This window comes from Ranitomeya variabilis, chromosome 4 (assembly GCF_051348905.1).
Source record: "Ranitomeya variabilis isolate aRanVar5 chromosome 4, aRanVar5.hap1, whole genome shotgun sequence".
Taxonomy (NCBI): Eukaryota; Metazoa; Chordata; class Amphibia; order Anura; family Dendrobatidae; genus Ranitomeya; species Ranitomeya variabilis.
Window position 1 is genome coordinate 606,664,769 of NC_135235.1, and position 26,812 is coordinate 606,691,580.

At 41.8% G+C, this 26,812-nt stretch overlaps 1 long non-coding RNA gene, 1 other non-coding gene and 4 pseudogenes across 2 annotated transcripts in view; 1 reads left to right on the top strand and 5 right to left on the bottom strand.

The window, feature by feature from the left end:
• LOC143769239 (uncharacterized) overlaps nucleotides 1-26,812 on the top strand; it is a 281,786-nt gene that overhangs the window by 38,660 nt on the left and 216,314 nt on the right. The window lies entirely within an intron of this gene.
• On the bottom strand, nucleotides 4,738-4,948 carry LOC143771276 (U2 spliceosomal RNA; annotated as a pseudogene).
• On the bottom strand, nucleotides 11,319-11,548 carry LOC143771298 (U2 spliceosomal RNA; annotated as a pseudogene).
• LOC143770682 (U2 spliceosomal RNA) lies at nucleotides 17,788-17,975 on the bottom strand. The gene has a single exon (XR_013214701.1). It is a non-coding gene; the product is annotated as a U2 spliceosomal RNA (small nuclear RNA).
• Nucleotides 20,378-20,588, bottom strand: LOC143771277 (U2 spliceosomal RNA; annotated as a pseudogene).
• Nucleotides 25,874-26,019, bottom strand: LOC143770819 (U2 spliceosomal RNA; annotated as a pseudogene).

Consider the following 26,812-nt stretch of genomic DNA (forward strand, 5'->3'; position numbering starts at 1 on the left):
GTTAAAATTTTCTCTGGAAACGCCATTTTTTTAAGAACCATAAAAAGGAAATCGTGTGACACCCTGTCAAAGGCCTTTTCGAAATCCAAAGATAAAATGGCAAGACCTTGACCTCTCTCTTTAAAATCCCATATAGCATCTCTAATTATATTGAGAGGCTCCGCTATCGTTCTACCGGGGACTCCACACACTTGGTTAGGGTGAATTAATTTTGAAATAAAAGGTTTTAAACGAAGCGCCATGAGTTTGGCTAAAATTTTATAATCAATATTTAAAAGTGTAATAGGCCGCCAATTTTTAAGTTGGCTCCTGTCTCCTTTTTTGTATATTAGAGACACCAGACCTCTCCTCCAAGAAGGGGGTAATTCCTTAGTATTAAAAGCTTCTTTGAACAATAAAAACATATCCTCCTTTAAAATCCCCCAAAAGGTCAGATAAAACTCAATGGGTAAACCATCCTCTCCGGGAGCTTTCCCATTGGAGAAGCTTTTAAAACCCCTTAAAAGTTCCTCACTGGTAAGATTACTGGATAAAATACTTTGGTCCAAAGAATCCAACTTAAAATCAAGGGAATTAATAGCATAATCTAAAAATGAAGGGTCTATCACTTTGGTATTAAAAAGGTGTTGATAAAAATGAAAGGCTTTATCTAGCATTCCCACAGTATTAGTTTCACCCTCCAGATTTAAAATTGCATCCCTCCTCCCCATTACCTTTTTGAAGAAGAAACGGGAACATTTTTCTCCTTCCTCCAGATGCTGTACATGGGAGTTAAAAATTATTTGTTTTCCTTTCTCATCCAGGGCACTTTTTATTTCAGACTTTAAATTTGCAATATCATCATCTACATCAACCCCGACTTCTTTTAATTTAAACAGTACTTGTAATTTCATATTTAAAACATAGAACCACTGCTTTTTCTGTTTAGCTTTATTTTTCCCCTCCTTAATAAAGAAAAATTTAATTTTAGGTTTTATACTCTCCCACCAACCTAGCATAGAGGCCCTGGGGTCTCTTTTGGATTGCCAGTGTCGGTACACGTGCACAAACCTTTCCTGGATCTCAGGGTCCTCTAGGAGAGTTATATTTAATCTCCATGGGCCTCTGGAGGTTTTTTGTTCCCCCTCCAGCTCCAGCTCCACAGATAAAACCTTATGATCTGAAAATAAATTAGATAAAAGAGAGCATTTTTGGGGCTTAAAACCAGTTGACGCAAACATAAAATCAATCCTAGAAGAAACTCTACCATTGGACCATGTAACCCCCGGGTCCGCCGGCATGAGCACCTTCCAACAATCTTGCAACTTAAAATCATCAATCAGACTTTTTAATAAATAGGTGGTACGGTCCTTACGATTCACGTCCCCACCCTGTCGACATTCCCCCTCCCGCGTGCAATTGAAGTCTCCTCCAACCAACAGGGGGGTTGACCCAACACAAAATAAAGGCAACATTTCCAATAATTCAGCTCTCTCCTGCTTTCCAGGAGGAGCATATACATTTAATATACGCATAGGAAGTCCTTTGAAACTGAGATGGACTAAGATAGCTCTACCCGGCATAATCTCAGTCACGGACTGGATGATGGTAGAATGACCACGGCAGAGAAGTCCAATTCCAGCAGCTCGGCAATCATTGGCACCAGACCACACGGAAGTGCCCAGTGTCCAATCTTCTTTTAAGTCCTTGTAATTTAAGTTGCACTGTATGCCACATTCTTGTAAGAATAAAAAATCAAAGTCAAGTGTCTCTAAATAAGAAAATAAAGCAGCCCTGCGTATAGGGCTCTTTAGGGACCTCACATTTAGTGAGGCAGTCTTTATGGGAGCAGACATTTAAGAGGAATCAGAACTTATTGAAGGAAAAAAACCTGTTTGCAGGGTCTCCTCCTCCACCTCTCCAGGGGTCAGGAATTGTCGAATATTACTTGGATCCGAGGCAGGAAGAAAGGTGGCATCCTCTCTTGGCTCCTCTCCAGTACTTCGACATCCCAATTTCCTCTGAACCTTAGGCTGCTTTATTTCATCTCTCTGTCTTTTCAGATGCTGCGAGGAGTCCATATTCTCTGGTTCATCTACATCTGCTGTCATCATGGAGGTCTGGTTTGCTGTCATCCTGGAGGTCTGGTCTATGATGTCATCCCTCTGGTCATTCTCCGCTCTCGATCTGGTCAAGGAATTACTGCGACTTCTGGTACATGGCTTACGATCCGATGTGGTTTTAGGATCTTTTTTATTTCGCGCCCTAGTGGTTTCCCTCCGATTTTCCGCACTGGCTGATCGATAAGGATTCGTACCCCGCTTGCCTTTACCCGAGTTTCCCGTTAACGGTAGGGCGAAACTGGGATTTTCCTTTTCCATCGAGGTACTAGAGGTCTCCTCGGCTCCGCACAATGCCGGGGGTGCATTCTTGCTGACCGAGGCCCTTTTCTCCTTTTGACTCTGGGGGACTGTAACATCTAGAGCCACTACGTCGATCAATTCCACATTTTGGGAATCCACAGGAGGATTTATGGAGCCCCTACGGCCATCCCTCTGAGAATCCACCGGCAAGTTTTCCGGCGGGACTACAGAAGGGCCTGGTCCGGACCCGTCAGCGTGCGCCAACCCAGGTCCAGGGGCAGGTGTCGCCATACTCCCTTCGGTGATAGTCCGTTGGCCTGACTTAGATGGACCATCAGCTCTTGTCCTTTTGCTCGGACAATTTCTGAAAGCGTGACCGGCCTTCCCACATAGATTACATACGATGTCAGAGTCACACATGGCGGAGGTGTGCCCACTCTTACCGCATTTGTTGCAGAGGACTACATGAGCGTTTACGCAACTTTCTCGTGTATGCCCATATTCTTGGCAGTTTCGGCATCGCAAGGGCATTCCTGGGTAGCGTAGGAACCCCCTGACACTACCAATCGCGAAAGTGGCAGGCGGATGGCATAAGCCCCCAATGTTACCACGTTCCATATGGAATTTCACGAGATATTTCCTCTTCCCATTCCAGAAGCGTTGGGAGTTGAGGATCTCATGTGAGAAGCGCACTGACCTGCAGTAACGCCTCAAAAAGGTTTCGATATCGCCCTCGGAGACAAATGGACTGTACATGAAGAGCACCAATGGTACTTCTTCTTCGCCATACAGAAAATCGAACCTTAGTCCATTCAGTACATCACTGTCCTTGTCCGCACCCATCAATGCTGCATGGATGTTCTCACAGCACGATTTGGCCGTAAACGAGATGGTATACCGGCCACGGAACTCCTGGTCGTACAGACACAGGATTTTATTTCTCTCTAGGAGGAAGAACCCAAAAAGAACCTCATTCACTATATAGTGTAAGTTCTTTTCATGGCGCTGGCATTCATCCACCTCGATCCTAATGGATTGTCGCAGAGGAGTCTCCCCCACTGCAAATCCAAAAGAGAACGGCATTTTCGGCTCTCAGGGACTAAGCCCCTTCCTAATAGTAACAAGGGACCGAATCCCACCAGAGGCAAGACTCGACCCCAAGACCAAGAAGGGGGTACCCCGAGAACCTACACTGCCCACTAAGCGTTTAAACGCTCAGCAAAAAGGAACGCCCTTATTGATTCAGGTCTCCCTGAAAACAAGACGCGATCACTCCTCGTTGTCTGGGGACTAGGCCGGACGCCTATAGCAGCAAGGGGGAGAAGTCCCCACCGTTAAGTAAGGACAATCCCCCAAGGCCGACGAACCGGGTACCCCAGACACCTTAGACCAGACCAAGCACAGCAACAATTAAGCCACTACACTTGATCTTAGCCATGAGGCCGAGAAGCGATACTGAAGCCGCTGTGCCCCGTGGGCCGCACCAAGGCCTACCACCAATACCCATTGTGGAGACAGAGCAAAAGATTGCCGCCGCAGGGAGGACATTTTCAGAAACTCTGGAGGCCTTCTCAATGACAGTTCTGCTGTCAATGACAGTTCTGCTGTGTATGTGTGTCTGTGTGTGAGAGACGGAGAGTGTGTGTCTGTCTGTCTGTGTGTGAGTGTTTGTTCAAGCTGTGCACGACGCGTTTTGAATCTGCATAACTCCGCCTACTTTGACCACACCCTCCAGCCAGCCCCATTGTGACAGCACATGAATGTTCCGTGCTAAGATTCTATCTACTGCGGGCAGCGCACCTGGTTGGTGAAAAGCATTAGAATGCTCACACACACAGGTGTAGATGGACAAGACAAGCCTATTCAAGATCAGCACAGGCACCATTTTTACTTATTTTTTTCTTTTAAAAATGCATATAATACAACGCATTGAAAAGCCGGTGGTCCACAAGAGGGAGACAATGTTTCAAAAAAGAATTCCTGCGGTCAGAAATGCAGTATGTATGGCAGAACTACTCATTGGATACTTCAATTTAAATAGCAAGTGCTGACAGACAACAGGGGCCTAGTTTGGTAGCCGACACAGTATATTTGCAACACTGTAAGAAAGGCCTAAATCTTAACACACCTGTTGCAGCAACCAGTAAAGACAAATTGATTGATTGATTGATTGATTGATTGCATATTGAATGCAATGCAATGTTTGACAGACATAGGTGAAAGCAAGGCCAGGCAAGGCGCAGAAAATGTTGCAATTGGCCAGGAGAAATCAAACAAAATGCTACACTTGGCCTGAGAAAAGTGCTTCTTTGACCCTGAAATCAATTCACATAAAGGGTTAAAAGACAACTCACGCTGATTTCAATTCAATCTGTTTTTAGAAACTGGATCAGAGAAGGAGTGCACTGGTCCCGGAGATACTGCAATAACGGGTCAATGCGTGGAGTGGACAGAGCAAGCTCTTCTTCCATCTCCCTGTTCCAAAAATCCATTTAATATATGGTCCCCAAATAGGGGACGTATCAGATATTAAACTGATAAGAACAGATAAGGTTTCAACATAATTTTATTGTTCACAAAAATAACACATTACAAAAAAAAGGAACATTTGAAACATTACAATGAATAATACACAGAAATACCAAGACATTTTAAAAAACACAAATATAAAAAACACAAATATAAAAACCAATCACACAATTGTGTTCCATAATTGTATACACCACATTGAAGCAGCTTCTTTTGCACCATACAGTTTTTTGTCTCTAAGGTAATAAATATACATTTCACTTAGAGCGATTTTTATACAATTAGCTGAATCAATAAAATCACGTTTAAAAAGTAAAATATTTCTGACTTTCCACATGGCATTTTTAAAACAATTAATAATTATCCAGGCCACTCTGAATTGTTTAAGATTTGGGCACCTAAAAAGACCGTACAAGACATAAATATGGTTAAAATCTCTCAGGCCACATGCCCACTTTAGTAGTGGCCCTACCTTTCTCCATACCTCCTGTGCAAATGGACAGTTCCACATGAGATGTAGTACAGACTCGTTCTCGCAGCATGTCCCTCTTGGACATTTGGCCCTTGCCACCAGCCCTCGCCTATGTTGGAACTCACGAGTAGGGAGGCACTGGTGGACAATTGCCCAGGCAAGGTCCTTGTGTACATTTGCTAGGTATTTCCCGTACACATTTCGCCACACCGTCTTGGACCTTGCCTGTGAAAAATTGGAGACAGGAATTGTATCCTCCGAATGCCTACAAGCCATTGATACCTTCCTCTGATCTCCCAATATGTCAGGTTCCAATTCCTGGAGACCTAACAGCCTGACCGTTTTCTCAAGTATTACATACTGTTTAGGAGGACATAGGAGCACAGGAGAATCCAAAGGTAAGCGGAACCATCTTTTAAAAATCATTCCTGCTGCATATTTTAAAAAATAACTAAAAATGCCATCAGATTTAAAAACTTTAAAACAGAAACAGAAATATTTTATATAAAAGAAAGTAAAAAAATTGGGTACATCTTTACCCCCATTAATTTTGTCTTTATACATCAAAACTCGTTTTAATTTTTCCATTTTGGAACCCCATAAAAACATAAAAACAATTCTGGTTACTTTCTTAATCTGTAAATTGGAAGGGGGAAAAACCATTGCAACATACAACATAATGGGAATTAAAACAGCCTTGATAATTAGAATTTTCCCTTCCATACTGAGGTTCCTTAATTTCCAGAGAGAGATCTTTTTCTCTAATTTGTCTATAGTGGAGTCCCAATTAGGGGTACCTTCATTAGCTTGGTTAAAAACAATACCTAAAATTTTAATCTGATTTGTTTGAATCACTATCCCAGGGGTTATAGAAGAGTCCCATCTACCCACATTAAAACAATCACTTTTGTCCACATTTAGTTTAAAACCAGAGGCTTCGCAAAAGAATTGAGTATTTCTCAATACCCTTCTGAGGGAGGTGGAATCTGGGCATAATATGGTGACATCATCCATGTAACTTAAGACTTTAACTTGCATGCCCCTCCCTCCAGGAATAGGTACCCCTTTAATTACTTTATCTTTCCTTAATAAAGTTAGCAGTGGTTCCATCGCACAGATAAAGAGTAGTGGAGACAGAGGGCACCCCTGTTTTACCCCAGACAGCAGAGGAAAACCCTTTGTTAAAAACCCATTTATGGAGATTTGACTAAAACAAGAATTATATAAAAGCATGATGCGGGTTAAAATTTTCTCTGGAAACGCCATTTTTTTAAGAACCATAAAAAGGAAATCGTGTGACACCCTGTCAAAGGCCTTTTCGAAATCCAAAGATAAAATGGCAAGACCTTGACCTCTCTCTTTAAAATCCCATATAGCATCTCTAATTATATTGAGAGGCTCCGCTATCGTTCTACCGGGGACTCCACACACTTGGTTAGGGTGAATTAATTTTGAAATAAAAGGTTTTAAACGAAGCGCCATGAGTTTGGCTAAAATTTTATAATCAATATTTAAAAGTGTAATAGGCCGCCAATTTTTAAGTTGGCTCCTGTCTCCTTTTTTGTATATTAGAGACACCAGACCTCTCCTCCAAGAAGGGGGTAATTCCTTAGTATTAAAAGCTTCTTTGAACAATAAAAACATATCCTCCTTTAAAATCCCCCAAAAGGTCAGATAAAACTCAATGGGTAAACCATCCTCTCCGGGAGCTTTCCCATTGGAGAAGCTTTTAAAACCCCTTAAAAGTTCCTCACTGGTAAGATTACTGGATAAAATACTTTGGTCCAAAGAATCCAACTTAAAATCAAGGGAATTAATAGCATAATCTAAAAATGAAGGGTCTATCACTTTGGTATTAAAAAGGTGTTGATAAAAATGAAAGGCTTTATCTAGCATTCCCACAGTATTAGTTTCACCCTCCAGATTTAAAATTGCATCCCTCCTCCCCATTACCTTTTTGAAGAAGAAACGGGAACATTTTTCTCCTTCCTCCAGATGCTGTACATGGGAGTTAAAAATTATTTGTTTTCCTTTCTCATCCAGGGCACTTTTTATTTCAGACTTTAAATTTGCAATATCATCATCTACATCAACCCCGACTTCTTTTAATTTAAACAGTACTTGTAATTTCATATTTAAAACATAGAACCACTGCTTTTTCTGTTTAGCTTTATTTTTCCCCTCCTTAATAAAGAAAAATTTAATTTTAGGTTTTATACTCTCCCACCAACCTAGCATAGAGGCCCTGGGGTCTCTTTTGGATTGCCAGTGTCGGTACACGTGCACAAACCTTTCCTGGATCTCAGGGTCCTCTAGGAGAGTTATATTTAATCTCCATGGGCCTCTGGAGGTTTTTTGTTCCCCCTCCAGCTCCAGCTCCACAGATAAAACCTTATGATCTGAAAATAAATTAGATAAAAGAGAGCATTTTTGGGGCTTAAAACCAGTTGACGCAAACATAAAATCAATCCTAGAAGAAACTCTACCATTGGACCATGTAACCCCCGGGTCCGCCGGCATGAGCACCTTCCAACAATCTTGCAACTTAAAATCATCAATCAGACTTTTTAATAAATAGGTGGTACGGTCCTTACGATTCACGTCCCCACCCTGTCGACATTCCCCCTCCCGCGTGCAATTGAAGTCTCCTCCAACCAACAGGGGGGTTGACCCAACACAAAATAAAGGCAACATTTCCAATAATTCAGCTCTCTCCTGCTTTCCAGGAGGAGCATATACATTTAATATACGCATAGGAAGTCCTTTGAAACTGAGATGGACTAAGATAGCTCTACCCGGCATAATCTCAGTCACGGACTGGATGATGGTAGAATGACCACGGCAGAGAAGTCCAATTCCAGCAGCTCGGCAATCATTGGCACCAGACCACACGGAAGTGCCCAGTGTCCAATCTTCTTTTAAGTCCTTGTAATTTAAGTTGCACTGTATGCCACATTCTTGTAAGAATAAAAAATCAAAGTCAAGTGTCTCTAAATAAGAAAATAAAGCAGCCCTGCGTATAGGGCTCTTTAGGGACCTCACATTTAGTGAGGCAGTCTTTATGGGAGCAGACATTTAAGAGGAATCAGAACTTATTGAAGGAAAAAAACCTGTTTGCAGGGTCTCCTCCTCCACCTCTCCAGGGGTCAGGAATTGTCGAATATTACTTGGATCCGAGGCAGGAAGAAAGGTGGCATCCTCTCTTGGCTCCTCTCCAGTACTTCGACATCCCAATTTCCTCTGAACCTTAGGCTGCTTTATTTCATCTCTCTGTCTTTTCAGATGCTGCGAGGAGTCCATATTCTCTGGTTCATCTACATCTGCTGTCATCATGGAGGTCTGGTTTGCTGTCATCCTGGAGGTCTGGTCTATGATGTCATCCCTCTGGTCATTCTCCGCTCTCGATCTGGTCAAGGAATTACTGCGACTTCTGGTACATGGCTTACGATCCGATGTGGTTTTAGGATCTTTTTTATTTCGCGCCCTAGTGGTTTCCCTCCGATTTTCCGCACTGGCTGATCGATAAGGATTCGTACCCCGCTTGCCTTTACCCGAGTTTCCCGTTAACGGTAGGGCGAAACTGGGATTTTCCTTTTCCATCGAGGTACTAGAGGTCTCCTCGGCTCCGCACAATGCCGGGGGTGCATTCTTGCTGACCGAGGCCCTTTTCTCCTTTTGACTCTGGGGGACTGTAACATCTAGAGCCACTACGTCGATCAATTCCACATTTTGGGAATCCACAGGAGGATTTATGGAGCCCCTACGGCCATCCCTCTGAGAATCCACCGGCAAGTTTTCCGGCGGGACTACAGAAGGGCCTGGTCCGGACCCGTCAGCGTGCGCCAACCCAGGTCCAGGGGCAGGTGTCGCCATACTCCCTTCGGTGATAGTCCGTTGGCCTGACTTAGATGGACCATCAGCTCTTGTCCTTTTGCTCGGACAATTTCTGAAAGCGTGACCGGCCTTCCCACATAGATTACATACGATGTCAGAGTCACACATGGCGGAGGTGTGCCCACTCTTACCGCATTTGTTGCAGAGGACTACATGAGCGTTTACGCAACTTTCTCGTGTATGCCCATATTCTTGGCAGTTTCGGCATCGCAAGGGCATTCCTGGGTAGCGTAGGAACCCCCTGACACTACCAATCGCGAAAGTGGCAGGCGGATGGCATAAGCCCCCAATGTTACCACGTTCCATATGGAATTTCACGAGATATTTCCTCTTCCCATTCCAGAAGCGTTGGGAGTTGAGGATCTCATGTGAGAAGCGCACTGACCTGCAGTAACGCCTCAAAAAGGTTTCGATATCGCCCTCGGAGACAAATGGACTGTACATGAAGAGCACCAATGGTACTTCTTCTTCGCCATACAGAAAATCGAACCTTAGTCCATTCAGTACATCACTGTCCTTGTCCGCACCCATCAATGCTGCATGGATGTTCTCACAGCACGATTTGGCCGTAAACGAGATGGTATACCGGCCACGGAACTCCTGGTCGTACAGACACAGGATTTTATTTCTCTCTAGGAGGAAGAACCCAAAAAGAACCTCATTCACTATATAGTGTAAGTTCTTTTCATGGCGCTGGCATTCATCCACCTCGATCCTAATGGATTGTCGCAGAGGAGTCTCCCCCACTGCAAATCCAAAAGAGAACGGCATTTTCGGCTCTCAGGGACTAAGCCCCTTCCTAATAGTAACAAGGGACCGAATCCCACCAGAGGCAAGACTCGACCCCAAGACCAAGAAGGGGGTACCCCGAGAACCTACACTGCCCACTAAGCGTTTAAACGCTCAGCAAAAAGGAACGCCCTTATTGATTCAGGTCTCCCTGAAAACAAGACGCGATCACTCCTCGTTGTCTGGGGACTAGGCCGGACGCCTATAGCAGCAAGGGGGAGAAGTCCCCACCGTTAAGTAAGGACAATCCCCCAAGGCCGACGAACCGGGTACCCCAGACACCTTAGACCAGACCAAGCACAGCAACAATTAAGCCACTACACTTGATCTTAGCCATGAGGCCGAGAAGCGATACTGAAGCCGCTGTGCCCCGTGGGCCGCACCAAGGCCTACCACCAATACCCATTGTGGAGACAGAGCAAAAGATTGCCGCCGCAGGGAGGACATTTTCAGAAACTCTGGAGGCCTTCTCAATGACAGTTCTGCTGTCAATGACAGTTCTGCTGTGTATGTGTGTCTGTGTGTGAGAGACGGAGAGTGTGTGTCTGTCTGTCTGTGTGTGTGTTTGTTCAAGCTGTGCACGACGCGTTTTGAATCTGCATAACTCCGCCTACTTTGACCACACCCTCCAGCCAGCCCCATTGTGACAGCACATGAATGTTCCGTGCTAAGATTCTATCTACTGCGGGCAGCGCACCTGGTTGGTGAAAAGCATTAGAATGCTCACACACACAGGTGTAGATGGACAAGACAAGCCTATTCAAGATCAGCACAGGCACCATTTTTACTTATTTTTTTCTTTTAAAAATGCATATAATACAACGCATTGAAAAGCCGGTGGTCCACAAGAGGGAGACAATGTTTCAAAAAAGAATTCCTGCGGTCAGAAATGCAGTATGTATGGCAGAACTACTCATTGGATACTTCAATTTAAATAGCAAGTGCTGACAGACAACAGGGGCCTAGTTTGGTAGCCGACACAGTATATTTGCAACACTGTAAGAAAGGCCTAAATCTTAACACACCTGTTGCAGCAACCAGTAAAGACAAATTGATTGATTGATTGATTGATTGATTGCATATTGAATGCAATGCAATGTTTGACAGACATAGGTGAAAGCAAGGCCAGGCAAGGCGCAGAAAATGTTGCAATTGGCCAGGAGAAATCAAACAAAATGCTACACTTGGCCTGAGAAAAGTGCTTCTTTGACCCTGAAATCAATTCACATAAAGGGTTAAAAGACAACTCACGCTGATTTCAATTCAATCTGTTTTTAGAAACTGGATCAGAGAAGGAGTGCACTGGTCCCGGAGATACTGCAATAACGGGTCAATGCGTGGAGTGGACAGAGCAAGCTCTTCTTCCATCTCCCTGTTCCAAAAATCCATTTAATATATGGTCCCCAAATAGGGGACGTATCAGATATTAAACTGATAAGAACAGATTTTTTTTTTTTTTTTTTTTTTTTTTTTATTTTACACTCAGATTACAAAGTCTTAGACTCCCATAAAAAAAAAGAATAAAAGACTCAAATCCATCATTGTGCGTTCTACCTTTTTTGTGATTATATTTTCTATTTCCAATATCTCATTTTCTTTTGTAACTTTCCTTATTTTTACATTATTATTATTTTTCCTCATTTTCATTTTTTTTTTTTTTTTTTTTTCCAATCATATAAATTTATATATGACATGGTATGATATAAAATTATATCAATACATTGATTACGCAGTAAGTACATTCCATTCAGACTGTTTCCATATTTCACTTGCTTTCTCCATACCAAGCGACACTTTATCTCTCCAAAAATATAAATACAAATAACTTAGACATAATTTAATACACTGGCTAACTGTTATCTCATTATGTTTAAACATCAGAATGTTTCTTGCTTTCCACAATGCCATTTTCACACACGTTATAATTACCCATACTTTTTTAAAATCCTCTTCTTTTATGCCCATTCCATAAAATATTCTATTAAAATCTAGAAAATTTACAGTACTTACAGCCTTCACCAGATTACACATATTCCGCCATACTGCTTGTGCAAACTTGCAATTCCAGAAAACGTGCATGGGTGTTTCACTATCACCACACCTGGACCTTGGACAAACTTCAGATCTTACCAATCCCCTCCTGTATTGGAACTCACGGGTTGGCAGACAATCTTTCACAATACACCACAGTAGATCCTTGTGCTCATTAGATAACAAGCTATAATTTACATTGATCCAGATCTCATTCACAATTTTCCACGAAAAACGTTCCACGGGACTAGTACCTATTCTGTCTTCTAGTATTTTCAGGATTTTCTTATGGCACATAAGAACATTTAAATCAACTGCCTTTAATTTAAAATCTCTTAAAATTTTCTCTAAAACAATGTAATTTTCTGGGGGTAAAAACCTATAGGGCCGATTTAAAACCATCTCCAACCATTTATAATTTCTAATATAAAAACCCAAATTATATATAGAAAATTGTTTCAGCTTCGAATCTGGCCCTATTAAAGTGCTTACACAGTTAGCCATATATTTTGCGTATAAAAAAGATCTAATATCGGGAAACCCTTTTCCCCCTTTTTTCTTTGGCTTATACAACTCCTCCCTCTTTACTCTCTCCATCTTGGATTTCCACAAAAAATTAAAACATACTTTAATAACTTTCTTCATCATGTTATTTGGAGGAATAAAAATTGTTGCCACATATAAAAACATTGGGAGTAAAACCTGCTTTATAATTAAAATCTTCCCTTCCATGGTTAAGTCTCTCAGCTGCCAAAAACATATCTTTTTCCTAACTCTTTCCAACAAAGACTCCCAATTTTTCACATTACCACCTGATCCCGAGAAATAAATACCTAAAATTTTGACTTCGTTAAGTTTTGCTAGTTTACACTCAGAATCTAGGTTATAATCACCAACAGTAAAAATACCAGATTTTTCCATATTAATTTTAAAACCAGATGCTCCTCCAAACCACTCCACCGTTCTTATAGCTCTGTTCATACTTCTCGTATCCTTCACCAACACCGTCACATCGTCCATATATGCTACCACTTTTACTTGTTCATTGCAACTCCCAGGAATAAAAAACCCATTAATCACTTTATCCCTTCTAAAAGCTGCTAAAAGTGGCTCTATTGCACAAATAAATAAGATAGGGGATAAGGGGCACCCCTGTTTCACACCACAATTTATTTTCACTCCCTCAGATAAAAAACCATTAATAGATATTTTACTAAAACATGATCTGTACAAAGATTTAATACGTTTACTAAAAACATCGGGGCATCCCATTTTATCTAAAACTGAGAATAAAAAATCATGCGCAACTCTATCGTATGCTTTCTCAAAGTCTAATGTTATCAATGCAAGTTTCTGTTTTCTGTCTGAAACATCCCATAAAATATCCCTGATTAAAATCAACGAGTCACTAATTCTTCGATTTGGTACCGCACATGTCTGATCCACATCTATTACTGAACTGATCACCTTCTTCAGCCTATTTGCCAATAACTTTGCATATATTTTGTAGTCTGCATTTAGAAGAGTAATTGGTCTCCAGTTCTTTATTTCTTCCTTATTGCCTTTCTTAAAAAGTAAAACAATCAGACCCTCCCACCAAGACTCTGGGACACTAAAAGATGTCTCTGCTTCCAAAATGACTTCATAAAAATCATTGCCTATAATCTCCCATAAAAACTTATAAAACTCAATCGGTAATCCATCTGCCCCAGGTGTTTTGCCATTTTGTAATGAATTAATTGTATTAAAAACTTCTTCTTTAGTAAAATTCTCTATTAACCACGACTTATCGTCTGTATCAAAAAACCTCTCCAAACCTTCCAAAAAATGTTCTTTTAGTGAAACATCCGTGTCTTTAACCGAAAATAAGTTATCATAAAACTCTTTCGCTTTTCTCTTCTTACCTTCCAGACTTCTTTCCCCTTCCAAAATTTTCATAAAATCCTTTTTATCACAAATTTTTTTAAAAAAGAATTTTGTACATTTCTCATCCTCATCTAAAACTTTAACACGTGAATTAAAAATAATTTCCTTACCCTTTTCTTTCAGGCATTTTTGGATCTTCTCCTTCGTTACCCTAATTTCCTCCTCCATATTGCATCCATTATTCATGAGGTGAAAAAAACATTGGAGATTAGCATTAAGATCACTATAAAAACGACGCTTTACAGCAGCTTTCTTTTTCCCTTCTTTTATAAAAAACTCCTTTATCTTCTCCTTTGCAAAATCCCACCATTTAAAAATAGACTTAAAACTATGTTTTCTGCACTTTAGTTTTGCATATACTTTTTTAAAACCTTCCATAACCGCCTCATCTTGCAAAAGTGATACATTTAATTTCCAGTGCGAAGGTCTTTTTTCCTCATCTAACTCCATTACTATTGTGCATTCTATTATTCTGTGATCAGAGAAAGGTGTCATGTGCGTTTTAAAAGCTGAACATGTTAGAGACTGTGATATAAAAAAATAGTCTATTCTGGAAGAAAAACCTCTCCCAACCCAAGTGATTTCATGTTCCTTTTTTTGCCCATCTAAAACCCATGCATCTTTAAGATTAAAAGCTGTTAAAATATTTCTAAGGCATGAAGCTGAACCATCTTTTACATTTTTCAAGTGGCAATTAAAATCTCCACCTAAAATTGTTGGATCTACTCCAGGTAAAAACAACAGCAATAATTCAAACAGATGTAGTCTCAGGGCTTTCTCTGCATTTGCATACACATTAAAACACCTCACTCTCCTTCCATCTTTCTCCACATCCACTCTTAAAATCCGCCCAGGGTATATTTCCTCATGACTTACAATTTCCCACTCTTTTGAACACAAAAAGCCAACCCCATCACTTTTTGACTCATTCCCACCAGAAAAACATAAATTACCCTTCCATATTCCTCGTAGATACTGATAACTTAATTTTTTCACTAAATTGCATTCCTGTAGAAAAATAAAATCAACATTTTCATTGTTTAAAGAATCATAAAAAGCAGTTCTCTTATATAAGTCATTAAACCCCTGAACATTCAGGGACAATGAGCGGATCATTTATCCTCATTAATTTTAGGGCAAATCCCCCCGCCCTCATTTTCTACCTCTGGAGAAGGTAACTCAATCTCCGAATCCGACGCTTCTGAGGATGAAATAATCCCCAACACTTCCGTTGCATCTACTGCCTTCACTTTTCCACCACATGGGACTACTTCACTTCCAATGCTTCTTTCCCCACTTCTTTTTAAGGATTTCCCCGAGCAGTCCATTCGCTCCTGCGCGCATGGAAGACTTTGTGATAGGGAACTAGAAGGGGTGGGTTCTACCAATGTGGGAAAATCACTTTTTTCTCCCTCCTCCTCCCCACCTACACCCCCTACATTACTTCCTTTACTGGACGGAGGACGTTTTTGAACCATTTGCCCCAACCCCATTAATATGGCTCCTTTAACTCCTTCAGTTTTCTTTCCTTCTTTCTTCAGTTCCTCTTTCTTCAGTTCTTCTTTCTTCAGTTCTTCTTTCTTCAGTTCTTCTTTCTTCAGTTCTTCTTTCTCCAGCTCTTCTTTCTTCTTTTGTTCCTCTTGCTCCCTCTTCTTTTTCCTTTCTTCCATCTTCCTCATCTCTTCTTCGTGTGATTTTCTAGACCTTTCCTCTTTCTTCTTCTTTGCTTCCATCACCTTTTCCTCCTCTCCTTTCTTCTCCTCTTTTTTCTTCTTTTCTGTCTCCTCCTCTTCTCTATTTACACTTTCCTCTTTTTCTTTCCTCTCCTCTGTAGCTATTCCTACTTCCACATCATCATTAGCCTCTTGCTGTTTTTCTTCTGATGATGTGTCCATTCTTTCTTCGTCCCTTTTATTTTTTGGGCACTCACTTGCTTGATGAGGAGCTCCGGTGCAATTATGACATTGTTTACATTGTTCATCCCTATGTCCATATTTCTTGCACCTGCGACAATAACTCGGCATCCCTTGAAAATACAAGTAACCGCGACTATGACTAATGTAGACTTGTTGCGGCGGTCTACACACGCCACCTTCCTCGTTCGAGTCTCTCTTAAATTGCACCAAGAACACTCGTTTTCCATTCCAAACTCCGAAACTTGTTTCCACACGCTTCCTTGGGATAATCTTATCGCAATATCTACCAAGGAAATTTTCTATATCAGAGTCTGAAACAAACGGATTAAATACATGAATAGTCAGCAATTTCAATGTTAACTGGAAAGAGGGGATCACCGTCACTCCCTCCAGTTCCTCCTTCCCTCTATTAACTCCATAGAGAGCGAAGGCATTTTCACATTGCGAGGTGCTACGTAGTGTAACATCATACATTCCTCGTGTAAAAAAAGTTTGAAAACAAAATAGCTGCTCTTTCTCTATCTTCAAGAGCTTGCACACCACCTCAAAAATATATTGTGAGTCTTTCACCTGCCGATAACCAGGGCTTACCACAAACCTGATGGTATCCTTCAACGCATAATGCTCCGAAAAATAGTCATTCGGATTGCTCTCCTGGTTTTCCCTCCTTTCCTCCATGATTTTTCTCTCCTTTTTCAGATGCCAAAGGAAAAAAAGAACACCGATCGCAGTTCCTCCCAAATTCCGCTCTCCAACGTCCAACGACCACCACTCCACGGACCACGGACACGATTTCCAGGAAGAAAAGGCAATCCCAGGTTTACTCTGCACCCAATAGCAACAATTAGACCAAAGTCCAAAAGGCCGAGTGTATGAGATTCCCCCAGATCACCTTAGCCAATTGACAAGATCCACTACAGATCTTAGCCAAAAGGCCGAGAAGCGATACTGAAGCCGCTGTGCCCCGTGGGCCGCACCAAGGCCTACCACCAATACCCATTGTGGAGACAGAGCAAAAGATTGCCGCCACAGGGAGGACATTTTCAGAAACTCTGGAGGCCTTCTCAATGACAGTTCTGCTGTCAATGACAGTTCTGCTGTGTATGTGTGTCTGTGTGTGAGAGACGGAGAGTGTGTGTCTGTCTGTCTGTGTGTGAGTGTTTGTTCAAGCTGTGCACGACGCGTTTTGAATCTGCATAACTCCGCCTACTTTGACCACACCCTCCAGCCAGCCCCATTGTGACAGCACATGAATGTTCCGTGCTAAGATTCTATCTACTGCGGGCAGCGCACCTGGTTGGTGAAAAGCATTAGAATGCTCACACACACAGGTGTAGATGGACAAGACAAGCCTATTCAAGATCAGCACAGGCACCATTTTTACTTATTTTTTTCTTTTAAAAATGCATATAATACAACGCATTGAAAAGCCGGTGGTCCACAAGAGGGAGACAATGTTTCAAAAAAGAATTCCTGCGGTCAGAAATGCAGTATGTATGGCAGAACTACTCATTGGATACTTCAATTTAAATAGCAAGTGCTGACAGACAACAGGGGCCTAGTTTGGTAGCCGACACAGTATATTTGCAACACTGTAAGAAAGGCCTAAATCTTAACACACCTGTTGCAGCAACCAGTAAAGACAAATTGATTGATTGATTGATTGATTGATTGCATATTGAATGCAATGCAATGTTTGACAGACATAGGTGAAAGCAAGGCCAGGCAAGGCGCAGAAAATGTTGCAATTGGCCAGGAGAAATCAAACAAAATGCTACACTTGGCCTGAGAAAAGTGCTTCTTTGACCCTGAAATCAATTCACATAAAGGGTTAAAAGACAACTCACGCTGATTTCAATTCAATCTGTTTTTAGAAACTGGATCAGAGAAGGAGTGCACTGGTCCCGGAGATACTGCAATAACGGGTCAATGCGTGGAGTGGACAGAGCAAGCTCTTCTTCCATCTCCCTGTTCCAAAAATCCATTTAATATATGGTCCCCAAATAGGGGACGTATCAGATATTAAACTGATAAGAACAGATTTTTTTTTTTTTTTTTTCTTTTTTACACTCAGATTACAAGTACCATCACACATATTTATATACATATGATGATGGACCAAATCCATCATCGTGTTCAAATGAAAAATTTTAAATTATTAATTTTTAGCTTTCTTTTGATTCAAAGAGATAAACATAATGATTACATTCCCAAAAACTGATATTACAAAAATCCTACTAATACAACTCTAAACCTTAAACTCAGGTAATACCATCTTGCCCATCCTCCTCCCACCAAACGCTTATCTCTAAATCTTTATTACACACAATCTCCCTTTTTTGAATTTCCTCCCAAACTTCACATAAATCTTCTTCACATATCTCTTCCTCTTCCCGAATCTCAAATTTTTCCTCTTTCTTTTCCTTCTCTTTACACACAGTCTCCTTCTTTTCCTTTTGAATTGTCTTTCGCTTCCATTTTCCATTAACTCTTTTCTCCGCACTCACAACCTTTCTAACTTTGTCTTCATCTTTATCCATTATAGTTCTCTTCTCAGGCTCCTCCATATAAATCTTCAATTTCACCTTCTCTTTTCCCTTTTTTAAGTCCGCCATCTTTCCTCCCACCATTCCCTTCACAGACGTTTCCATTTTTCTCTCATCAATTATATTTTCCTCCAACTTTTCCTTAACTTTTCCTTCATACAAAAGGCCATCCTTTCCATTGCCTACAAAAGTTTTCTTACTACTTTCCACATAACAGTACCCAGAATTCCCATTTACCATAATCCTCCCATTATGCAAATTGCCATCTCCTGCTGTCCAGACCAAAAAACGTCTTTTCCCATTCCATACACCAACCTTGTTCTTATACAACTTCTGAAACTTTACAATTTTACATTTACTCGTCAAAAAAACCATTATCTCCTCAGTTTCAACAAACGGATTATCCATAGAAATTACCACATTTCTTGGTTTCCCAAGAAATGATGCACTTACTTCAATTTTTCCAGACTTTTCCCCACTCCAGTCCTTAAAAAAACGAACACATCCTTCGTCCGAGTCCAGAGTCACATCATAAACTTTCCCGTACTTAATCTCCTGCATACAATAAATCTCTTCTTCCTCAATTCCATGTTTCCTTAGAGTTTCCACAATCCATTTTTCCTCCAAAAAACACTCCTCTTCTTCCAATTTCACAAAAAAGCGTAAACACCTCTTCTTTTTCCAGAAATCCATTGCCACGATCCTCTTAACTTCCTTCCGATTCTTCTTCCGTTCCTTCAGATGTTGCCACCACAGCTATGTGTGATGACAGTTGCCCACCACAAATGAATGCAGTCGCAAAGTGATCGCCTCTCGTTGCCCAGGGACTAAGCCGACTCCCCAATAGCAGCAGGGGGGTGAAGCCACACCGCTAGATGCAGCGATCCCCCCAGGCCAAGGAGTCGGGTACCCTGGGCACCTCAGGCCAGACCAAGTGCAGCAACAATCAAGCCACTACACTTGATCTTAGCCAAAAGGCCGAGAAGCGATACTGAAGCCGCTGTGCCCCGTGGGCCGCACCAAGGCCTACCACCAATACCCATTGTGGAGACAGAGCAAAAGATTGCCGCCGCAGGGAGGACATTTTCAGAAACTCTGGAGGCCTTCTCAATGACAGTTCTGCTGTCAATGACAGTTCTGCTGTGTATGTGTGTCTGTGTGTGAGAGACGGAGAGTGTGTGTCTGTCTGTCTGTGTGTGAGTGTTTGTTCAAGCTGTGCACGACGCGTTTTGAATCTGCATAACTCCGCCTACTTTGACCACACCCTCCAGCCAGCCCCATTGTGACAGCACATGAATGTTCCGTGCTAAGATTCTATCTACTGCGGGCAGCGCACCTGGTTGGTGAAAAGCATTAGAATGCTCACACACACAGGTGTAGATGGACAAGACAAGCCTATTCAAGATCAGCACAGGCACCATTTTTACTTATTTTTTTATATTAAAAAATGCATATAATACAACGCATTGAAAAGCCGGTGGTCCACAAGAGGGAGACAATGTTTCAAAAAAGAATTCCTGCGGTCAGAAATGCAGTATGTATGGCAGAACTACTCATTGGATACTTCAATTTAAATAGCAAGTGCTGACAGACAACAGGGGCCTAGTTTGGTAGCCGACACAGTATATTTGCAACACTGTAAGAAAGGCCTAAATCTTAACACACCTGTTGCAGCAACCAGTAAAGACAAATTGATTGATTGATTGATTGATTGATTGCATATTGAATGCAATGCAATGTTTGACAGACATAGGTGAAAGCAAGGCCAGGCAAGGCGCAGAAAATGTTGCAATTGGCCAGGAGAAATCAAACAAAATGCTACACTTGGCCTGAGAAAAGTGCTTCTTTGACCCTGAAATCAATTCACATAAAGGGTTAAAAGACAACTCACGCTGATTTCAATTCAATCTGTTTTTAGAAACTGGATCAGAGAAGGAGTGCACTGGTCCCGGAGATACTGCAATAACGGGTCAATGCGTGGAGTGGACAGAGCAAGCTCTTCTTCCATCTCCCTGTTCCAAAAATCCATTTAATATATGGTCCCCAAATAGGGGACGTATCAGATATTAAACTGATAAGAACAGATAAGGTTTCAACATAATTTTATTGTTCACAAAAATAACACATTACAAAAAAAAGGAACATTTGAAACATTACAATGAATAATACACAGAAATACCAAGACATTTTAAAAAACACAAATATAAAAAACACAAATATAAAAACCAATCACACAATTGTGTTCCATAATTGTATACACCACATTGAAGCAGCTTCTTTTGCACCATACAGTTTTTTGTCTCTAAGGTAATAAATATACATTTCACTTAGAGCGATTTTTATACAATTAGCTGAATCAATAAAATCACGTTTAAAAAGTAAAATATTTCTGACTTTCCACATGGCATTTTTAAAACAATTAATAATTATCCAGGCCACTCTGAATTGTTTAAGATTTGGGCACCTAAAAAGACCGTACAAGACATAAATATGGTTAAAATCTCTCAGGCCACATGCCCACTTTAGTAGTGGCCCTACCTTTCTCCATACCTCCTGTGCAAATGGACAGTTCCACATGAGATGTAGTACAGACTCGTTCTCGCAGCATGTCCCTCTTGGACATTTGGCCCTTGCCACCAGCCCTCGCCTATGTTGGAACTCACGAGTAGGGAGGCACTGGTGGACAATTGCCCAGGCAAGGTCCTTGTGTACATTTGCTAGGTATTTCCCGTACACATTTCGCCACACCGTCTTGGACCTTGCCTGTGAAAAATTGGAGACAGGAATTGTATCCTCCGAATGCCTACAAGCCATTGATACCTTCCTCTGATCTCCCAATATGTCAGGTTCCAATTCCTGGAGACCTAACAGCCTGACCGTTTTCTCAAGTATTACATACTGTTTAGGAGGACATAGGAGCACAGGAGAATCCAAAGGTAAGCGGAACCATCTTTTAAAAATCATTCCTGCTGCATATTTTAAAAAATAACTAAAAATGCCATCAGATTTAAAAACTTTAAAACAGAAACAGAAATATTTTATATAAAAGAAAGTAAAAAAATTGGGTACATCTTTACCCCCATTAATTTTGTCTTTATACATCAAAACTCGTTTTAATTTTTCCATTTTGGAACCCCATAAAAACATAAAAACAATTCTGGTTACTTTCTTAATCTGTAAATTGGAAGGGGGAAAAACCATTGCAACATACAACATAATGGGAATTAAAACAGCCTTGATAATTAGAATTTTCCCTTCCATACTGAGGTTCCTTAATTTCCAGAGAGAGATCTTTTTCTCTAATTTGTCTATAGTGGAGTCCCAATTAGGGGTACCTTCATTAGCTTGGTTAAAAACAATACCTAAAATTTTAATCTGATTTGTTTGAATCACTATCCCAGGGGTTATAGAAGAGTCCCATCTACCCACATTAAAACAATCACTTTTGTCCACATTTAGTTTAAAACCAGAGGCTTCGCAGAAGAATTGAGTATTTCTCAATACCCTTCTGAGGGAGGTGGAATCTGGGCATAATATGGTGACATCATCCATGTAACTTAAGACTTTAACTTGCATGCCCCTCCCTCCAGGAATAGGTACCCCTTTAATTACTTTATCTTTCCTTAATAAAGTTAGCAGTGGTTCCATCGCACAGATAAAGAGTAGTGGAGACAGAGGGCACCCCTGTTTTACCCCAGACAGCAGAGGAAAACCCTTTGTTAAAAACCCATTTATGGAGATTTGACTAAAACAAGAATTATATAAAAGCATGATGCGGGTTAAAATTTTCTCTGGAAACGCCATTTTTTTAAGAACCATAAAAAGGAAATCGTGTGACACCCTGTCAAAGGCCTTTTCGAAATCCAAAGATAAAATGGCAAGACCTTGACCTCTCTCTTTAAAATCCCATATAGCATCTCTAATTATATTGAGAGGCTCCGCTATCGTTCTACCGGGAACTCCACACACTTGGTTAGGGTGAATTAATTTTGAAATAAAAGGTTTTAAACGAAGCGCCATGAGTTTGGCTAAAATTTTATAATCAATATTTAAAAGTGTAATAGGCCGCCAATTTTTAAGTTGGCTCCTGTCTCCTTTTTTGTATATTAGAGACACCAGACCTCTCCTCCAAGAAGGGGGTAATTCCTTAGTATTAAAAGCTTCTTTGAACAATAAAAACATATCCTCCTTTAAAATCCCCCAAAAGGTCAGATAAAACTCAATGGGTAAACCATCCTCTCCGGGAGCTTTCCCATTGGAGAAGCTTTTAAAACCCCTTAAAAGTTCCTCACTGGTAAGATTACTGGATAAAATACTTTGGTCCAAAGAATCCAACTTAAAATCAAGGGAATTAATAGCATAATCTAAAAATGAAGGGTCTATCACTTTGGTATTAAAAAGGTGTTGATAAAAATGAAAGGCTTTATCTAGCATTCCCACAGTATTAGTTTCACCCTCCAGATTTAAAATTGCATCCCTCCTCCCCATTACCTTTTTGAAGAAGAAACGGGAACATTTTTCTCCTTCCTCCAGATGCTGTACATGGGAGTTAAAAATTATTTGTTTTCCTTTCTCATCCAGGGCACTTTTTATTTCAGACTTTAAATTTGCAATATCATCATCTACATCAACCCCGACTTCTTTTAATTTAAACAGTACTTGTAATTTCATATTTAAAACATAGAACCACTGCTTTTTCTGTTTAGCTTTATTTTTCCCCTCCTTAATAAAGAAAAATTTAATTTTAGGTTTTATACTCTCCCACCAACCTAGCATAGAGGCCCTGGGGTCTCTTTTGGATTGCCAGTGTCGGTACACGTGCACAAACCTTTCCTGGATCTCAGGGTCCTCTAGGAGAGTTATATTTAATCTCCATGGGCCTCTGGAGGTTTTTTGTTCCCCCTCCAGCTCCAGCTCCACAGATAAAACCTTATGATCTGAAAATAAATTAGATAAAAGAGAGCATTTTTGGGGCTTAAAACCAGTTGACGCAAACATAAAATCAATCCTAGAAGAAACTCTACCATTGGACCATGTAACCCCCGGGTCCGCCGGCATGAGCACCTTCCAACAATCTTGCAACTTAAAATCATCAATCAGACTTTTTAATAAATAGGTGGTACGGTCCTTACGATTCACGTCCCCACCCTGTCGACATTCCCCCTCCCGCGTGCAATTGAAGTCTCCTCCAACCAACAGGGGGGTTGACCCAACACAAAATAAAGGCAACATTTCCAATAATTCAGCTCTCTCCTGCTTTCCAGGAGGAGCATATACATTTAATATACGCATAGGAAGTCCTTTGAAACTGAGATGGACTAAGATAGCTCTACCCGGCATAATCTCAGTCACGGACTGGATGATGGTAGAATGACCACGGCAGAGAAGTCCAATTCCAGCAGCTCGGCAATCATTGGCACCAGACCACACGGAAGTGCCCAGTGTCCAATCTTCTTTTAAGTCCTTGTAATTTAAGTTGCACTGTATGCCACATTCTTGTAAGAATAAAAAATCAAAGTCAAGTGTCTCTAAATAAGAAAATAAAGCAGCCCTGCGTATAGGGCTCTTTAGGGACCTCACATTTAGTGAGGCAGTCTTTATGGGAGCAGACATTTAAGAGGAATCAGAACTTATTGAAGGAAAAAAACCTGTTTGCAGAGTCTCCTCCTCCACCTCTCCAGGGGTCAGGAATTGTCGAATATTACTTGGATCCGAGGCAGGAAGAAAGGTGGCATCCTCTCTTGGCTCCTCTCCAGTACTTCGACATCCCAATTTCCTCTGAACCTTAGGCTGCTTTATTTCATCTCTCTGTCTTTTCAGATGCTGCGAGGAGTCCATATTCTCTGGTTCATCTACATCTGCTGTCATCATGGAGGTCTGGTTTGCTGTCATCCTGGAGGTCTGGTCTATGATGTCATCCCTCTGGTCATTCTCCGCTCTCGATCTGGTCAAGGAATTACTGCGACTTCTGGTACATGGCTTACGATCCGATGTGGTTTTAGGATCTTTTTTATTTCGCGCCCTAGTGGTTTCCCTCCGATTTTCCGCACTGGCTGATCGATAAGGATTCGTACCCCGCTTGCCTTTACCCGAGTTTCCCGTTAACGGTAGGGCGAAACTGGGATTTTCCTTTTCCATCGAGGTACTAGAGGTCTCCTCGGCTCCGCACAATGCCGGGGGTGCATTCATGCTGACCGAGGCCCTTTTCTCCTTTTGACTCTGGGGGACTGTAACATCTAGAGCCACTACGTCGATCAATTCCACATTTTGGGAATCCACAGGAGGATTTATGGAGCCCCTACGACCATCCCTCTGAGAATCCACCGGCAAGTTTTCCGGCGGGACTACAGAAGGGCCTGGTCCGGACCCGTCAGCGTGCGCCAACCCAGGTCCAGGGGCAGGTGTCGCCATACTCCCTTCGGTGATAGTCCGTTGGCCTGACTTAGATGGACCATCAGCTCTTGTCCTTTTGCTCGGACAATTTCTGAAAGCGTGACCGGCCTTCCCACATAGATTACATACGATGTCAGAGTCACACATGGCGGAGGTGTGCCCACTCTTACCGCATTTGTTGCAGAGGACTACATGAGCGTTTGCGCAACTTTCTCGTGTATGCCCATATTCTTGGCAGTTTCGGCATCGCAAGGGCATTCCTGGGTAGCGTAGGAACCCCCTGACACTACCAATCGCGAAAGTGGCAGGCGGATGGCATAAGCCCCCAATGTTACCACGTTCCATATGGAATTTCACGAGATATTTCCTCTTCCCATTCCAGAAGCGTTGGGAGTTGAGGATCTCATGTGAGAAGCGCACTGACCTGCAGTAACGCCTCAAAAAGGTTTCGATATCGCCCTCGGAGACAAATGGACTGTACATGAAGAGCACCAATGGTACTTCTTCTTCGCCATACAGAAAATCGAACCTTAGTCCATTCAGTACGTCACTGTCCTTGTCCGCACCCATCAATGCTGCATGGATGTTCTCACAGCACGATTTGGCCGTAAACGAGATGGTATACCGGCCACGGAACTCCTGGTCGTACAGACACAGGATTTTATTTCTCTCTAGGAGGAAGAACCCAAAAAGAACCTCATTCACTATATAGTGTAAGTTCTTTTCATGGCGCTGGCATTCATCCACCTCGATCCTAATGGATTGTCGCAGAGGAGTCTCCCCCACTGCAAATCCAAAAGAGAACGGCATTTTCGGCTCTCAGGGACTAAGCCCCTTCCTAATAGTAACAAGGGACCGAATCCCACCAGAGGCAAGACTCGACCCCAAGACCAAGAAGGGGGTACCCCGAGAACCTACACTGCCCACTAAGCGTTTAAACGCTCAGCAAAAAGGAACGCCCTTATTGATTCAGGTCTCCCTGAAAACAAGACGCGATCACTCCTCGTTGTCTGGGGACTAAGCCGGACGCCTATAGCAGCAAGGGGGAGAAGTCCCCACCGTTAAGTAAGGACAATCCCCCAAGGCCGACGAACCGGGTACCCCAGACACCTTAGACCAGACCAAGCACAGCAACAATTAAGCCACTACACTTGATCTTAGCCAAAAGGCCGAGAAGCGATACTGAAGCCGCTGTGCCCCGTGGGCCGCACCAAGGCCTACCACCAATACCCATTGTGGAGACAGAGCAAAAGATTGCCGCCGCAGGGAGGACATTTTCAGAAACTCTGGAGGCCTTCTCAATGACAGTTCTGCTGTCAATGACAGTTCTGCTGTGTATGTGTGTCTGTGTGTGAGAGACGGAGAGTGTGTGTCTGTCTGTCTGTGTGTGAGTGTTTGTTCAAGCTGTGCATGACGCGTTTTGAATCTGCATAACTCCGCCTACTTTGACCACACCCTCCAGCCAGCCCCATTGTGACAGCACATGAATGTTCCGTGCTAAGATTCTATCTACTGCGGGCAGCGCACCTGGTTGGTGAAAAGCATTAGAATGCTCACACACACAGGTGTAGATGGACAAGACAAGCCTATTCAAGATCAGCACAGGCACCATTTTTACTTATTTTTTTCTTTTAAAAATGCATATAATACAACGCATTGAAAAGCCGGTGGTCCACAAGAGGGAGACAATGTTTCAAAAAAGAATTCCTGCGGTCAGAAATGCAGTATGTATGGCAGAACTACTCATTGGATACTTCAATTTAAATAGCAAGTGCTGACAGACAACAGGGGCCTAGTTTGGTAGCCGACACAGTATATTTGCAACACTGTAAGAAAGGCCTAAATCTTAACACACCTGTTGCAGCAACCAGTAAAGACAAATTGATTGATTGATTGATTGATTGATTGCATATTGAATGCAATGCAATGTTTGACAGACATAGGTGAAAGCAAGGCCAGGCAAGGCGCAGAAAA